The sequence below is a fragment of the Sinohyriopsis cumingii genome, chromosome 15 (genome assembly GCF_028554795.1).
Source record: "Sinohyriopsis cumingii isolate HCF-2022 chromosome 15, ASM2855479v2, whole genome shotgun sequence".
NCBI classification, from domain to species: Eukaryota; Metazoa; Mollusca; class Bivalvia; order Unionida; family Unionidae; genus Sinohyriopsis; species Sinohyriopsis cumingii.
In genome coordinates this window covers 67,154,243-67,173,005 of record NC_142975.1, presented here as the reverse complement: position 1 = coordinate 67,173,005, position 18,763 = coordinate 67,154,243, and the positions used below count along the sequence as shown (strand labels likewise).

The following is an 18,763-nucleotide window of genomic DNA, read 5'->3' as shown; positions in this document are numbered from 1 at the left end:
TTATGTTTACGGTGAACTTTCCACAGTTTAATTCCCCATACGGCAATACAGGTTCGTTTCCCTTAGGTCTTATGACATAGCCATCTTCCCCTTTTCTATTTAGCGAATCTGTAAGGTTGATGAATTTGTTGTTCAAAATTCTCAAAATGGTCAACATCCTTGCCATACTCGGTCTTTTTTCAGGTTCGACTTCTCTAATATCTAAGGGGCCCCGAGTGGCCGAGTGGTCTAAAGCGCTCTCCGTTACGGATCACTGCCATCTCACCTCTGTCTGCGTGGGTTCGAGTCTAGGATTCGGCCAATGTGGGTATGTAAGAAAGCTTGCCAGTAGCTTCTCGTGGGTCGGTGCTTCTTCCCGGGTTCTTTCTCCACCATTATTACTGGCCACCATGCATAGCCTATCGTATGCTGACAAATGGCGTTAAACCCCACAACAACAACAACTCTCATATCTATTTCTTGTGTCCCTTGTTTGTATGTACATTCTAAAAAGGCTCCTTCTGTTTTTTCAATTCTCCTGGTGTGAAAAGTTTTCTCCATTTCTGCTACTTCCCTGTGTTTAAACATTTGCGTTTTGCACGTGCAACGCGTGATTGTCGTTCAGTCAATTGATACTTGGATTTTTTTTTCAGTTTTGTAACTATTGTACAAGTTGTAAATTTTTATACTTTACGTATACTGTTTCATGATCCTTAGTCCATTCTATATTAGTATTTTTCCTGGCTATACCTATCCGTGGACGAAAACACAGTTTGGGAGGGGGTTCCAAGTTGATATTCCGTTTGCTTTGTACGTGCCATTGCCGACGATAAAACAACAGACTGAACTTCTCAAGAAGGATTAGCAGATACGAACGACAAGAAAAGCCTAAAGACACTTGCCGGAGAGGAGCTTTACAAAAGCGAGAGCGAGCAAGGGTAAAAAGTTTATTGATTTTAGCATGCTATATTAATTGTTGTCAACCCTAAACTCTTGCCACAAATATACCTAGCTTACGAGCGATTAATGCGAGAGGGTGGTTTTCTTGGGAGGGGGTTTGCAAATAGGCCGACCCTTACTCCTAACACCCCTGAAACCTGCTTTATCATAATCTCTGTGTGTGTAATGGTGCAAAGCCTAAATCAAAGGGATATATATATATATATATATATATATATATATATATATATATATATATATATATATATTGCCCCCCTCCGCATTGTTTGGACCTCACCCCAGAAAAAATTCGTGTGGATGCCGTAGCTTGTTTCCTGTCTGTTGCTGTTTTCAGCAATAATTATAATGATATATCACAAGTGCTCTTCTCGTGCTTAAATGGTGTGAATAGTTGATTGTTTTTAATTGTAAAGACTAATTAGTTCTGAGGATCTGGGAGTAAATTACATTCCTTGTTGGGACCCGAGTGGCCAAGTGGTCTAAAGCGCTCTTCGTTACGGATCACTGCCATCTCACCTCTGTCTGCGGCGGTTCGAGTCTAAGATTCAGCCAATGTGGGCATGTGAGAAAGCTTGCCAGTAGCTTCTCGTGGGTAGGTGGTTCTTTCCGGGGTTTTCCGGGTTCTTCCTCCACCATTAATACTGGCCGCCATGTATAGCCTATCGTGCTGAAAAATGGCGTTAAACCCCACAATAACAACAACAAAACATTCCTTGTTTAGATATACACAATTGTATCAGTGTATCCTGACCTAGGTCGGATTCCCACCCACAATCCATTAATTGCAAATGTGAATAGTAATGTTTGTTCGATGTGGAAAGTATGTTATTATTGTTATTATTGTTATTATTATTATTACTATTATTATTATTATTATTATTATTATTATTGTGTTCAGATTCATTTTAGGTAATATAGAAGAATTTAGCCTTTAATATTGTTTATGATTCATTGAAATACGGTTTATATGTATGTTAAACGAATACTACTTAAATCTTCTTTCTAGTTCCATTGATTATTTCTGGTAAATTGTCAGTGTGAATATAGGCAGAGGATAAAATTCTTCTGAGTTTCTTAAAATACTAGGGAAAAATTCTTCTTTCAGAATATGTTGAAGAGCTGATGGCAGCAATAGAGGATATGGTCAAGAAGCCAGTCTGTTGATTTACAGTTACCGCCACTTCTATGCAGCCAATCCAGAGGCCAGACAAGTCGAATGCTGTCCAGGCTCACACATCACGATTAGCAAGATAGGTACAAGGCCTTGAAACCTGTGTAGTTACCACTTCAGTTGGAAAATTCCAGCTGATTGCATCTCCTGCAGGCAAAGCAAATTAGATTTAATGGACCTTAACCAAAACAAAGTCGATACGGATTCATTTTTGTAGCACATATTCAGAATCATACATCATAACAAAATTATTATTCATTCTACTACAATACTATTTAAATCTTGTCTCCAATTCTCTTAATTATTTTTTAGTAAATTATTTGTGGGGATATAGGAAGTAGGTGTAATTCTTGTTAGCTTCTTAAATTACGTTGGGGGGGGGGATTCCTTCTGTCAGACTGTTGAAGGGAGTTTATGGCAGTAATGGAGGATATCGTCAAGAAGTCAGAGTCTCTTGATAGTTACCGCCATCTCTATGCAGCCGATTCCAGAGGTCAGACAAGTCGAATGCTGTCCAGTCTTACACATCCCATTTGCACGCAAAGTACTAGTCTGGTTCCCTGCTAAGTATGCTCCCTGCGTTGCACTTTGCTAGTACAGCGGAGTGCAACGCGAAGGGAGCATACTAAGCACGGAACCAGACAAGCAAAGTACAAGTTCTTAAAATGAGTGTAGCTAACACTTTCACTTGAGAAGTTCCACCTGATCGCATACACTCAAAATATTGGCAAAGCAGCTTGATTTAATTTATTTTAATCAAAGGAAAGTCCTGGATTTTTAATCAAAATAAAGTTGGTGCAGATTTAAATTTTTAGCACACATTCAAGATCGTATATTGTAACAAAATAATTATACATTCAAATACTATTTTAACTTTTATTACTATTTACAAATTTTTGTTATAAAAATTTTCAGCGTGCATATAGGCAGTGGATGAAATTCTTCTTTCTTAAATTATGGTGGGAAACATTTCATCTTTCAGAATATGTTGAAGATTTGATGGCAGCACTGGAGCAAATGGTCAGGAAACTAGTCAGTTGATAGTTACCACCATCTCTATGCAGCCAATCCCTGCGGCCAGACAAGTCGATGGCTGTCAAGGCTCTCACATCACGATTTGCGAGATAACTACACGTGCGTGAAACATGTGTAGTTACCACCTTCACTTGGGAACTTCTGATTGCATCTACTGCAAAGGATGGCAAAGCAACTCGGATTTCACGGCCAAGATATCTCCAGCACCATCTTACCAGCTGCCTGTATGCAGTGTATCTATTACGACTGAAACTAGAATATGCAGCATATTTTAGACTTGAATAAAGTTATATTATGTCACCTATTCTGGTTTTAACTTATTTATTTCAAGTTTTCTGAGTCAAGACCTTTGGCATAAAATTAGACTTTACTACGACCAATGGTAGGAAGCTAAATGAATCTAAAGTGAATAGGAACAGACAACAATATGTTTTAAATGTCATAGTACAGAGTCTGTTCAAGAAATAGAAATGACAGCATTGTTCGATTGAAGTTATAACAGAAAAATGATGCTAGCAAAGTTTATTCTTCAAAGGTTTGGATGAAAACTCCATTTAAGAAAAATGTCACATTTACTCAATGAAGGAGGGATTTCAGGAATTTATGTGCGACTTTGTTTTATATTTATGTGTATACAGCGATCATTGTTCCCAAAAGGGACCTGATATTGGCGCCATAACTATTGTGAGAATATTTTGCCTATAATTGTTTACGTACTCTTATAGAATTTCCTCGCGATTTCCATACTGCTGTCTGTAGGCATAGTAGGCTGCTTCCAAGACATATTTATCCAAGCAACTGTCACAAATCCAGGATGATCGATGATACAATCCACATTGAGCTCCTCGGTCGTATCCAAAATCACACTGATCTCTTTACAGCATCTACACTCTTCAACTGTTTCTTTACTGCTGCAATTTACACACGTACACCTGAATAAATCAATATACGTGGTAAATACGCTCTATTATAATTATTGTGTCAGACAGGAAAATTGTAGTTTTGCATAATCAAGTGCAAAACGTATATATATATATATATATATATATATATATATATATATATATATATATATATATATATATATATATATATATATATATATATAACTTTTGTTGCACATTTTGTACCACAATGCTGTAATGCACATTTCGTCTGAAATGTGTTATATTATTCTCATTTGAAATGTGTTATATTATTCTCATTATTAGTTTCCCCATAAACCTTTATGCATTATTTGCCACTAGTACTGTGCACATTAACCGACATGGAAACATGCTGGCTAAGCATCTATCCATGGAGGGTAGAAAATTTATACCCATTAGCTGGATTAAAAGATACATTCAGGATCTGCATTTCATCATGGTTTAAAAGAAGAAACTTAAGTCATAAAATTTATAAAGCATTTATGTCTGCACCTCCCACAGTCTGAGTCTTAAAATGTAACACCATTGGTTACTGATGAACCAAACTAAATGAAAATCTTTTCTGAAGACATCCAACAAGCTTTTGCTCAAATTCGTCTACTTATCTTTTCATTGTGAAATTTAAATAACTTTCACGAAAGAATAATAAGATTAGTAATAATTGCAGTAATAATAATAGTAATTACCAGAATGTAGAGCCCAAGCGCTGCTCAGCTTGATCACGCACAGTGTTCTCTTCAGGGCCTTGATCCTCGTATCGTTCGGGCTGTAATTGATACGGCCTCACTTCACAGCGAGCGGAATCATCTTCAGATTCATGAAGTTGGCCATCTTTAAGGGGTGCACCTTCCTCAAGCGACGAAGATGAGTATGACAAATTTGCCATAAATTCGCTAGTGTCGTCACTATCAGCCATTATCATCACATACGTGTATCCGACTCTAGTAGACCTTTAAGGGCTATCTTCCGATGATCAGATTTGAAATTATTTATTGAAGAATGAAATGACTTCGTTTTTTTTGGTATCCTTTATGCTTTTCGTTTTTCAAATGGGGTGGGGGTTACACTAAAACCGGAGGGTGAGTGAATACCGTAAACTTAATAACTTTATCAGCTGATACTACAAAATACATTTAGCTAGGGGTAATTAATGCCAAGATATAATAGTGACTGTATATACAGCATACAGTTACATATTCATTTTTAATCGTCTTTACCATTATTAAGTATTTAATATTAATTACATACAAACACAAAAATAAAGTCATAAATTTAAACATTGTTGAAGTTATTATTGCATTTACTTAACTTGGCACATCTACCGATTCCACTGTCTGCATTTGTTCACACTTCCGTCATTGCAAATATCTTCTTCTTCTTCTTCATTGGGCAGTGCAGTGCAGTTAAAACTGACAGTTAAAACAAAACATATTTATCATTGAAATGTCGATGTATCAGCAGGCCACGCTGCCTGACGATAGTTTGGCAGAAACGGAAATCTATATTTGCAACAATTACATTCCTTGTAAAGGTACACAATGTGATAAAGAAGAAGAAGAATGTGATATTTTTTCACTTAACTGCTCACATTATCGTACAGAAGATGTAACCTTTGTATATTTTTGTCTGTCACACATAAACGTTTCTCTGTGTGGTAACCAAGGTGGTTAGGTATGGGTTGAAGAGAAAGCAAGTACAAGCGAACAAGACTGACGAGCATAGAAATGAAGAATAACTATTACAAGCCCGCAACAGACCCATACTGGTATTAACGAAGTGAAGTTTACTTACAACAAATCGAATATTGGACGAATTCAGTGTGGGGAATAGGTCATGTGATATGGCGTTAGCCATTATGGCTGCAGACGTATTTTTGTAATATCTGCTGATGAAGTCACCAAGCTTATATTATTCATTTACCCTCAGGTTTTTTTGTAAACCAAAACCCATCCCATCCTGCACTGGAAGAACAAAAACTATCATGCTTCAGTGAATAATTTCAAACTTGATCGTCGGAAGGTAGCACTTAACATTCTCATCTTATTCGCGTTTGCAAACTGGTGGCTGCGCAGATGGACTGGCCCGCAGAAGCACCCCTGTCAGCGCCTGTCAAACACAGCTTCCCCAGCCAGTGGTAGCGTCTCACACACGAGGGGTCGCTATCAGAGCCGCCAATAATGTTATGTAAAAGCTCGTGCAAGACGCGGTGGCTCGCCCGAGATGTGCTGAAACAACTTTGTGTAGGGGGCTGCCAGGCAGTCAAGGCCATCTACTTTCAGGCTGTACATCCCCACACAGCGGACGGTAAAAGATTATAGTGCCGACAATGACACATACGAACCTCCTATTAGCGACAACGCGATTCTTCCTCCCCACAATGGCACTCGGCCTCGATGATGCGTACACTGAAACGAGGATTTACTTCCGATAGAAATATATATGTGCTGCAGAAAGAGGAAGCGAAAGCTTGGCTTCCACGGTCATCCGACAAGAGAGGCAAGAATTCTCTCAGTACCGCCCTTTCCGCGGTGACAGTTAAAATCCGCAGAGTATACCTTAGTATTTCAAAGTTAATGTAGCAAAAATTGATAACAATGGGTACTTTGAGTGTGTCGCCCTATTTGCATTGCAGCCGGGGGCAGAAAATTTTGCCAACCTGGCAGCTAACGTACCTCGGAGAACTCGACTTTATCGGCCTAAATGCTGGGATTAGCGCCAACCTGTTGGACCAAAAGGCGGACTCATCACTGCGCATATTTAAGAAGCATGCTATGCTAAAATAAACCTCCTAAAAAATAACTATGTTTGGATCGATAATCTAGTCCGTTTGGCAAGCCAACACTGCGCGCACAAGGAGCGGCTTGACGTCTACACCTGTTCACTCCACGTCAACAGCCGCACAGATTTGCTCAAGACCCACAAATGCGATTACAGTGACATCAGATTAAAACACCAACGAGGGAGGACATCAAGGTCGTAAAAAATACGCTTACGTTTACCACGACCACCAGATGTGCACGCCATAATCATCTTTCATGTGCTTAACATGGTTGTTTTTGTGGCGGCATATTGGGTTATTGTCTGAACGGATAGTTTTCAGCGAGGTGACCTCATAGCTTATAAGATGTTACAGTGTGATATGACCCGTCGGTTGCCTGGCGCATACAGGTTGCGAACTAGGACGTCGCGAGCTAGAAGTTAGGGCCTTTGGTCATTTTGGTTCCATATCCTGGATTCCATGTCTTTCCAACGTTTCAGCATCTGCCCTGGTACCGTCTTTCTGCCGATGGGGCCTGTAATTTCGTCGTTCATTTTGGGATATGACCTCACTCAAGTGGAGTAACCACGAGGTTATCTTCAGCGTCCCTGACGGCTGCAAGCATCTCAGCAGCATGGTATACGAAAAACCGCTCAGAGACAGAGGTGAAAGGGCAGCGGTGGCTAATGCTTGCTTGTGCGTACTTGAAGATTCAGCATCAAAAGCGGACGTTCAGCAGGTTCAGCACAATGGGGTGGGTAATATTAAAGCTTGACCGAAAGATGCAGCGAGGTGCAGGTAGTTAGGTAAATATATAACACGGACTATTAATTTTTCTTTAAAACAATTTGTTAACTGCCTCCAGCAATTCTGAATATCCATCGACTGCCTCAGCTAGCTTTAGGATTTCAGCCTATTCCTTCCAGTAGCCACGGATGTTGTGGACAAGTAGGTGCTTCTCGGCCATGTATTTACTCCAGTGAAGGTCAGCAAGCTTCGTAGGCCTGTGTCAGGGTATGCGGTATAGGACATTTCTCCTGTTATTTGTTACCGATGCTGACCCTCGCAGCGTGTGCGAAAGAAAAAAGGAAGGGATATTATCGACTTTTCCAATGAGGTGGCGAGGCTTCAAGCGAAACTCTGGAGGCACCACTGCAGAGTGCCCAACCGCATAAACCCGATCATCGTCGGGATGCGGCATAATGTATTGATTGCTGAACATTCTAACGCGTTTGATGCGCTGAAACAAACTATATGTGATCGAGCCCAACGCCAAGAATCTAATAAGCTAATGATGTGTTTCGTGACATCTGCAAAAGTAAGGCGTCCTATCCGACCCAGTTCCCCGCCAGCCCTCATTGAGAGGAAAGGAACCTGAAGGAGCATAGCCAGCAGCCAATATTTCGCCTTGTTGAAGACAGAACAGTCACCAACGGATAAGTCTGTAGTTTTAATCTTGAACGTCGAACAGGTACCAGGGCCTCAATATCTAGAAAGCGAACGAGAGAATATCATCGTTTTCTATCATGTGTTGCATGACGGCCTAAACGCACCACTCACATCTTCAGACGCTAGACGAATAAAACGCCGTAGTCATTTACCTAGCCAAGCGTTACACCGACATTCCCAAGTTAAAACCTGACAACGCCAGGATGATCATTCTGTCACCGGCACGCACGGGCTGCGCAACATACATATCATGTAGTGTACCGAAATGGGCCTGGTGGATTTATGTGGAATTTCTTTGAGACGACCTCAGAGATAGAAAGCTTTTGCCACTATAGACGTGTCATCAACGGAAAAAATTAAGTTTAGGGTAGTCTGTGGGGCAGTCGGATGGGTATGCAATTAATTAAAACGGAAAGCCTCAAAGATGGTAAGATATTATCGTGCTTGAGTGTGATATGTCCACCTCCTTGGCGAATCCGTGGATTGTCCAGCCGCCATGGTGCTCGTTCTCGATGGCACGTGCACTGAAACAAGGATTTTCTTCCAGTAGAGTAATAGAGCTATACTGCGGACAGAGGAAATGAAAGATTTGCTTCCGCCAAAAGAGGCAAGCACGTCGATATATATACATAGCGTGCAAAATGAGAGGCTGGACGTCTATCAGCGGAGTGGCCTCATAGCTTCTGAGATGGTACAACGCGATCTGAAATAGCGATTCGAGATGGAGTAGACAGCGAGAGGCCACAAATGACCGGGATCACAGCGTCGATTGCCTGGCGCAAACACGTGGCGAACTAGGACGTCGTGCGCTAGATGCTATGAATGTAGATCGTTTCTAAGCCCCATACTGGTTTCTCTGCCTTCCCAACGCTCCAGACATCTGCCCTCGCACCGCTTTTCTTCCGATCGCGGCACTTGCACCACATTGGGGTGGGTAACATTAAAGCATAATTCTGGATGACCATAGACAACTTTTTCAAGCTTTTGGATTTCAGACTATCCATTCCAGTAGCCACGGATGTTGTGGCCCTGTAGGTGCTTCTTGTCCAGTGAATGTCAGGCAGCCTCGGTCGGTCTGTTGAAACCCATACAGTATATGACATCTGATGTTAGTTGTTACCACTGCTGGCCATCGCAGTGTGTGCGCTATTAAGGAAAGGGTCTGTGTGTAACTTATGTGGCCATGGACATTGTCGACATTTTTCATCGAGATGGCGATGCTACAGGTGAAATGCCGAAGCTACCACTGAAGAATGCCCAGCCGCGTAAACCCGATCATCGTCGGCATGCGGCATAATGTATTTGCTGCTTGAGATCCTGTCGCGTTGGATGCGCTGGAACAAACTATAACGTTCTTCGCGAGATCTTTAGCGCGGAGAACATCGAAAAGGCATGATATCTCATTCGACTCAGCTCACCGCCAGCCCTCAGCGAGCGAGAAGCGCGCAACCTTCAGCAACTAAGCCAGCAGCCAACAGGCTCCAGGGCCTGAATCTCTTGACAAGGAAGGCGAGAATATCAATGTGTGCTATAATGTGATGCTTGACAGACAAAAAGCAGTACGCGACTCTTCAGCTGCGAGAAGAATAAAATGCCGAAGTAATTTACCTTTCTCAGCGTTATGCCCACATTCTGGCATGCACGACCCGCGTAACGTACACACCACTTGATGCACCAAAAATGAGATGGGGGATTTCCGTCGAATTTCTTTGAGGCGACCGCAGAGCCGCTTATGGTTTTGCCAGTATAGACTTGTCATCAACGGAGCAAATTAAGTTAAGAGTAGTTTGCGGGGCAGACGGATGGGTAGGCCATTAATAAAAATGGAAAGCCTCAAAGACAAGATTAGTATCATGATCGATGGCACATAAAACGATCGACGGCCCAAGAGGATCTGACCTAGCAGTATGCGCGTCAATATGCGATATTTTTTTATTAAGATAATTCGGTTTATGTTCAAATAATATAATAGATATAATAGTGTTGTTTTACTATTCATGAGAGGAAGATATGTTTTACACCTATTGACAGACGGAAATTTAAATTGTTGTCTCAAACGTATTGTGATCTGTTCAGTATACCGCGGGATACCAAGGTACAAAACGTTGCGTGGGAACCTATCTCTAATTTGACTAGTACTATGTTAATACATTTGTTGTTTAAATATCAAATCAAAATTCCTGAAAAATACTTAAATAGTCCCCATCACGCTTATCTTATATCACGTTAGTAAGTTCAAGTAAATAGAAAAAGCATCATATCACAAGCAGGTATTTATGGTGGTACTACCTGATACCTAATAGAAAGTAACAGAATGAACGAAAGTATGAAGAATAAGAAACCAATTTTTGTGAAATACGAATATTTCTAATGGAAGTTGTTTTCTGCTGCATATAGTCTCTCACAAACCTGCCCGAGTCCTTTAGAAATGTACATGCATTTCTAAATAAGATGCGTTTATTTTTTATAATCAAGTAATAAAACCTTTGTTTCGATCAATGTCAATTTTAATGAACCTGTAAATCTATCATATTGACATCCACTTCGCGTTTATATGAAATTTCCTTTTCATCAATCTTTATATCCACCTTGTTTATTGCTTTGCTGGGTTTTTGTTGTTGTTGTTGTTTTGGGGTTGTTGTTGTTGTTGTCGTCGTTTTCCTTTTGTTATTACTTTATTTGTGCACCCCTCTCCGTTATCCATCAATGTCAAGGTGGAGACCTTTGCCGTTATCCCCTTTGGTTCCCAAGGTTTTAAACGATGTTATATCCGTTTGTATTCCCCTTGTATCTGCTGTTGTGTGTATATAAAAATCAAATAGAATTTTGAGTAAAATAGACTTTCCATATTTGTAAAGGGTTCAGTTTCTCATAGATGGGTGCTTAGTTTTCGTTATCCTGGCCAAAAAAACAAAAAAAAAACTTATATGGCTTGGCCTTTCGTTTGTTACAAGTTATTCTTGCCAGCTATCTTTGAAGTCCAGTGTAGGCTATATGTGTTTAAAGTCACAGTGCTGTGATTACTATTCTATGTATTGACATGGAATGGCTTCAAGATATATCAAATTCATTAAGTTGTCCTTTAATTTATTTCTGTGTAGACTTCAATAAGAAAATAAAAATAAATGCGAACTATGAGTTTCCCATTTTGGCATATGGCAGTGACAGATGGGCGCCTTCGGCTACCGCTCTCCAGGTGGATGCGATCTTCCCATTTGTTATTATTCCAACGGCTTCCTTCTTCTTTCTGATGCTTCCTTCACATTTCAAGAAAAATGAAAATAAAACAAAGCACCAAAATATTTTTTAAAAAATTATTTGCACTTTGTTGACTTGGGGGGAGGGACACCAGCCAGATGCCCCTACCCACTTATCCAAAAAAAAAAGAAAAGGTGTTTTATGTGTTGTTGTTTCCACCAGGCATGTTGTTTGTTTATTGTTTTTAAAGAATTTTGATCAAAAAAATTTTTTTAATAAATTTTTGATGGGGTAGTTGTTATGTCCTAGATCATTAATACTGGCCGCCATGCATAGCCTATCGTGTGCTGAAATATGGCGTTAAACCCACACAACAACAACAACAACAATGTCCTAGTGTTATCTATAGGGTTGTTCATCCGAGTTCGGTTTCTATCACTTACTCCAAATCCCTCCCCTGAGTTCTTAGTTGACTTTGGCTAGAGGTCTCCTACGTCCCGTGTGTGTTATGTGTATATATGCTATATTGTGCGTGTGCTATACAGTTTTCGTGTAGGGACAGCACGACTTTTCAGTTTATCCCAGTTGTCTTAATATATATTTTTATTTGGATATCACAGATCAGTTTGACAATTTTTATAAAATTTAAATATTTAAAATTTTAATTAATATGCCGGCGAGTGAACGGTGTACTACAGGTTTGTCATTAAAAAAAATAAACCCATTGTTTAATACGCGTGTTGGTATGTGTCGTTCCTCGCATTAGTTAAATTCTAGAATGAGGCCGGCTGTGCTCGAGTGGGCGTCCACACTTGTATTTCTCCCGACTTGAGTTTGGCCGCCTCTTTATTATTTAACCTATTAACCAAAAGATCCAAAAGGGTTTAAAGAAATTTCCATAGGAGGGAAAAGAACTATACAGTAAGGGCGCTGTATAGTAGATAGGAAATGAATAGAAGATTATTAGTTGCCAACTAGCCTATTCTCCTGTTTTTATGTATGGTCTGCTAGTTTTCTACGTGGGGTGTTTATCCCAGACTATTTCATGGGTCTGTTCACTTCTCGTAGCGCCATGTGACGTTGCTCCATGACGTCATTGCTCGTACCCCCCCCACACACACACACACATAGATTCCCTGTCCCATCCATTGGTTTCTTTTTCTTAACACTAATAAAACTTAAGTACATTTTAATTTAGGTCCGGGTTAAGGGATGGGGTGAGGGCTCCAGCCAGCACACTGGCAGTGGCACGCCCCTAATAGGTAGCAAACCGAAGCTCCCTCCAATCCCCCCTCCCATTCCATTTATTTATTTCAGTAATTTTAAAATTTGAGATATTACCGATGGGATTTAAATTGGCTCTTAATTTGGTAATTTGGATGCTTAAAGAGAGTGATAACACATATCTGAGTTGAGGGATGAGGTTGGGGCTCTGGTCCGCACACTGGCAGTAGCATACCCCTAATGGACAGCAAACCAAAGCTCCCCATCCCATCCCCCTCATGGTGTCTCACATCCCCTCCATACAAGTTATACATAGATTTATTAAGCCTACTTGTTTATTTGCATTATTTGCCCGCATGCCATCATGATCTTAATTATGTATTCAATGACCTTCAAAATTGTGATTTTGTCAAAATCTCCACTGAGGAAGAGTATGTTATTCCTTGGGTACCGTTCTCTTTTGCAGATCTCTATAATTAATTGTATTATTTGGTCTTTCCTTTTTTCGCATTGTGTGATTACATGGTTTTTAGTAAAATAAGCTCTTTCGCACAAAGGACAATTTGGTATTGATTTTCTCATATGGCTCCTTAATGCAACATCCCCATTTAGCCAAGCATTGTGAAGGTATTTAAAAATTAGGCTTTGTAATTTTAGTGATTTGATATGGGACCAGTGCCCCCACACTCTTGGCCAATTAACCCCCCAGTTTTCTTGCTATATTTTACATCTAACGTTTTTAGTGATTTCCTCCCTTATCCAGTTATATGTTCCCTCTTTCTTTTGATTCCACAAGTCTTTTTTTTTTTCTCTAAATCTAATTATGAGATCTTTAATATTCCTAAATTTTCTGGGTACCTCCAGTTTTTTCATTAATTGACAGATCCGCCCCCCCCCCTCCAGTTTCAAAAAATAAAAGGTGTTTTATGTGTATGTGTTTTCCCCAAAGGTGTGTTGTTTGTTTATTTTTCCAAAGAACTTAGATCCAAAATTATTTATTTAAAGTTTCAATTTTTGGATGGGGTATTTTGTTATATTCCCTTGTGTTATCGAAAGGTTGATTCCACTGTGCTACGTTTAATTCCTAGTCAGTTTTCCCTTCCTTTTTCTTTTCTTAGTGACCTTTGCTAGAGTTCCCCTATATCCTGTGTTTGCTGTATTGTGTGTATGCTATATGTTGGATTGTTAGGACAGCAGTAAATAATATTTCCCTTTGGTTTTTCTTACATATGGATTTATCTCTCTTAGAATGCTACATTATAGGTCTCGTAGAGAAAATAGTCCCAACATGTAACCTGATACATGAATAAAGTGTGCCGTTCAAGGGAGTTGAATGAGAAGTATTGCATATTATTACATAATCAAACAGGCATGATAACCGCCTAACCGTGGGGAATGCTTTGCAAACACCTGTAGTAGTGTAGACGCCGTATGTTTGATGTCCATTACGTAACATGATGTAAGCACACACACACAAAACCTAAATTAATAGCATTTCCTGGGGGCATATGTAAGATTAGATCTTCTCACTACGTCAGCTGCAGGAGAAGTGTCGCGAGCAGCGGATGCCCCTCTACATTGCCTTCATAGACCTGACGAAGGCGTTTGACATGGTTAGTCGGAGTGGACTCTTCAGACTCCTGCAGAAGATCGGCTGCCCCCCACGTCTGCTTGCTGTCATTATGTCGTTCCACGAGAACATGCACAGCACAGTGTGCTTCAATGGCGCAACATCTGAAGCATTCCCAGTCGTTAGCGGAGTCAAACAAGGCTGTGTCCTTGCACCGACGCTCTTTGCCATCTTCTTCTCCATGCTTCTCCAGTACGCATTCAAGGACTGCAGCGAGGGAGTGTACATCCATACCAGGGCTGACGGCAAGCTGTTCAACATCGCCCGTCTCCGTGCTAAGACTAAAGTCACAGAGGTACTCATCCGTGAATTGCTCTTTGCCGACGATGCAGCCTTGACATCACACACGGAAGATGGACTTCAGCAGCTGGTATGCTGCCTCTCCCATGCATGTAAGGAATTTGGACTGACCATCAGTTTGAAGAAAACAAATGTCATGGCACAGGACACAGACTCCCCTCCCTCTGTCTCCATCGATGGGTACAATTTGGAAGTTGTCGAGAACTTCACATACCTCGGGTCTAACATCTCCAGCTCACTCTCCATTGATTCTGAGGTGGGCGGCAGGATTGCCAAGGCAGCAGCAGTGATGGCCAGACTTAACCAGAGGGTCTGGAACAACCCCAACCTCACAGAGAAGACCAAACTGCGTGTCTACCAAGCGTGCGTGCTCAGCTCACTTCTCTACAGCAGCGAAACATGGACCACCTATGCAAGACACGAGAGGAAACTCAACAGCTTCCACCTGAGATGTCTGCGGCGCATTCTGCACATCCAGTGGCAGGACAAAGTACCCAACACAGAGGTTCTAGAACGCGCCAACATGAACAGCATGTTCTCCATACTCAGCGAGAGGCGCCTTCGCTGGCTCGGCCATGTCAAGAGAATGGACCCAGGTCGCATTCCCAAGGACCTGTTATATGGGGAGTTAGCAGAAGGTGCACGACCAACTGGACGACCACATCTGCGCTACAAAGATGTTTGCAAGAAGGATATGAAGACAGCAAACATCAATGTCAACGACTGGGAGAGCTGTGCAAACAACCGTTCCAGCTGGCGTCTAGCTGTCAGGCAGGGAGTTCAAAACGCAGAGGAAAAGAGAAGAATAAAGCAAGCTGAAAAGAGAGCTAAAAAGAAGGATAAGCAAAAGCGTACTTTGGAGCTATGCCATCGTCTCTCGTAGACGGACGGATGCCAAGAAATGTAAGATTAGATAAGGCGTAAAGCAAACTTCATTGACATGTCGTAAAGGTCAACTCTGTCCTGCTTTGCAATCGGGAAACTATGCCAGATTTACATGAAATCTGAAGAATTGGTTTACGGTTTAGATGCACTAAGTGATTTCGCTTAAAAGGAGCAAAACACTTTGTTCCTCAATAGCTTCCTTGTCAAAACAATTTGTTTCTCAATAGCTTCTTTGTCGAAACAATTTTTTCCTCAATAACTGCCTTGTCAATTACGTATAAGTACACCAGCATTATACATCATCATCAACATTTAAATTGTAGACGTTTTCGCCCATACGGGCATGTACGTCTGGTTAATGTTCATAAGCAGACTATTTAATTGATCCTGGGGGAAGGAATTAGAGCCTCATCCCCCAGGCATTACTGTGCATAAAAAGGTACTATTTAATTGAGCCGTCAGGTCTTGGGTCAATATGAATGGGTTCATAGACAGTAACGACCTGACAAATGTCCGAACAACCCAGGCAGCACAAGAAGAGCAAATAATAGTCAGACCAACACTAAGGAGGATAAATCAACAACAACAACAACAACAGAACAGGACCCAAATGGAATACAGACATCAAATAACGCAAACCAACAACAATCTGGAAAACAACAACAACCAGAACAAGAACAAGCAAAATTAACTACCATGCAGCCGCCAAAGGAACAAACACAGTATACACAGCAACAACCACAAGGAAACCAAAAGCAACATGGTGGACAAATGAAGAAACAAAAACACCAAGACCAAGAACAGCAGAGAAATAAAATACAAAAGAAAACAACTGCTGACCAGACAACACAGGCCCCAGTAACATTAACAACAACAACGACGACAAATGGATCAACAAAAACAATCCCAGCAGAGCAAGAGAAAGAGGATAAAGACATAACAATTAATACAAAACAGCAACAACTACAACAACAGCAACCAAACCAACAACAAGATGAGCAACAAGGGAAATTAGGTACAAATCTAAGGCAAATAGTACAACAACAACAACAACAACAAAGTCAACAGGAAACCATAACAATGAATAGGACGAAACAGAAGTAAAAGGAAAAACGCTAAATTCTTAAGACACCAAGCAACAATGCCAACAGTTCCAACAGCAACAACACCAAGGAAAAACTTTACAAGCCAAAACACCAGTAATCTCGACACCACAAGGATATCAGATACCCAAGCCTCCAATGTCAATACCAGCTGCAGAAACTCCAGAACAAAGAAAGGAAAGAGATAGGATGAGAAGAAAAGAATTGAGAAGACAAAAAAAGGGATAAAGAAAAAGCAGAAGAATTTTTCTTAGCGTTGGATGAATGTCTAGATTAGGAAGAAGAAGAAAAAAATTGACAAAAAAATTTATAATAAACAAAACAAAATTCAACAAAAATAATAAACAATACATTATTTTCTTATATCAATTTTTTTTTTTTGGGCACCAGACAGATGCCCCCCACCCCCACCTAGCCAAAGAATAAAAGTGTTTTTATGTTTCACTGAGTCCCCCAGATATGTTGCTTTGTTTTTTAAATTTAAACAGAATTTCGATTAAAAATTTTAAATGAATTTTTGACGCGGTATTTATTTCCTAGTGTATTCTATAGGATTGTTCTTCCGAGTCGGTTTCGATCACCTGACTCGGAGCCCCTCTCCTAGTATCTTTGTTACCTTGGCTAAAGGTTGCCTACGTCCCGTGTTTGCTATGTGTGAATGTGCTATATGTTTGTTCGTGCTATGGTTGTGTTCGTGTTGGGACAGCCGTCTATATCGAATTCTTCCCCAGTTGTCCTGTGATCCTTATAACATGGATCTTCTAGATTTTGTACATATTTATATTTCCAAGCTTTTAGAATAAGAATTTTGAATTTTGGGCGAAGTAACGGTGTAATAATATTTTTAGGGGGAAAAAAAAAACTACTATTGTTTTAGTGTGTGCTATGTGTGTGTCGTTCTTCGCAAATCTATATTCTGTTGAGGTCAGCTGTGTTCGAGAGAGCTCCATATTTACTTTATTGTTTTTACTTCACTCTCTCGAACTTGGCTACCTTTATTTATTTATTATGTTTCCGAAAAGGGTTGCCAAAGATTCTATTTCCTATACAGTTGAGTGACAGTATAGGTGTTAGTATAGATTGGTTTCTTTTGTGTTGTATGTCTACTTTTCCATGTCGCATGTCTGTTCCTTCCTTCCTAGCTCCATGTGAGTGTAGATCTCTGTCCTATAATTCTCAAAGATAAAAGAAAGGTATTAGTATTCAATATACATTTGCTTAAGTAGAAATGGAGAGGTATGCGTTCTACTATTATCTTTCAAGAGTAAGCAGGAGTAATGTCCCATTGGGGTAACTACCGTTGGTAGTTATCATTACATATGCCTCTCACTTTAGTTTATTTTCCTATGACTATTATTTGGCCACAGGCCATCATTGTTGTAACGATATAGTCAGTAATTTTATACAGCGTATTTTTAGTAAAATTCCCATCAAGATATAAAATGCTTTATTGTTTATATTTATCTGTTTTGTTTATTTCAGCTATTACCTTGTCCCTATTTATTTTTGTTTTTTCACATTGTATTATCACATGGAATTTAGAAAACGGGCCTCTTTTACACAGTGGACATTTTGGCGGTACTCTGACCATGCGCCGTCTCACTGCAGCCTCTCCTGTCAACCATGCATTGTGCATGTATTTAAAGCAGAGGCTTTGAATTTTAAGGGAGCCTAGTTTCATCCAGTGCCCCCATGCTCTGTCCCAGTTAACGTATAAATTTTCTTTTTCTGCCGTGCTTTTAATATTTTTTGTTACGTCCTCCCTTATCCAGTTATATGTTAAAGTTTCTTCTTTATTCCATAGTTCTTTTTTATCTCTATATTTTATTAGTAAATCTTTAATGTTTTTGAATTTTCTTGGAATTTCTAATTGTTTTATTAACTTATTATTTTTGTAAATATCGTCCCTATTTCTTATGGAGAATCCATAACGGTATATGTAAATACCTTCCCATGGACTCTTTGGTTCTAGTCTTAGCCTCTTAAATCTATTTAAAATATTGCCGGCTTTAAGTAGTATAGGGCTGGGGAGTCCTACCCCTCCCCTTTCTTTAGCTTTATATAGTGTTTCTTTATTAATATAATGAAGTTTAAAATCCCAAATGTAGTCTATTATATTGTTATCTATTGTGCTTAATGCTTTGT

General features: G+C 40.0%; 1 long non-coding RNA gene across 1 annotated transcript; it reads left to right on the top strand.

Annotated features, from left to right (window-relative positions):
• Positions 1 to 541: 541 nt before the first annotated feature.
• LOC149781987 (uncharacterized) lies at positions 542 to 3,437 on the top strand. Its single transcript, XR_016414548.1, has 3 exons — positions 542 to 917; positions 2,045 to 2,193; positions 3,093 to 3,437. It is a non-coding gene; the product is annotated as an uncharacterized LOC149781987 (long non-coding RNA).
• The last annotated feature ends 15,326 nt before the right edge of the window (positions 3,438 to 18,763 follow it).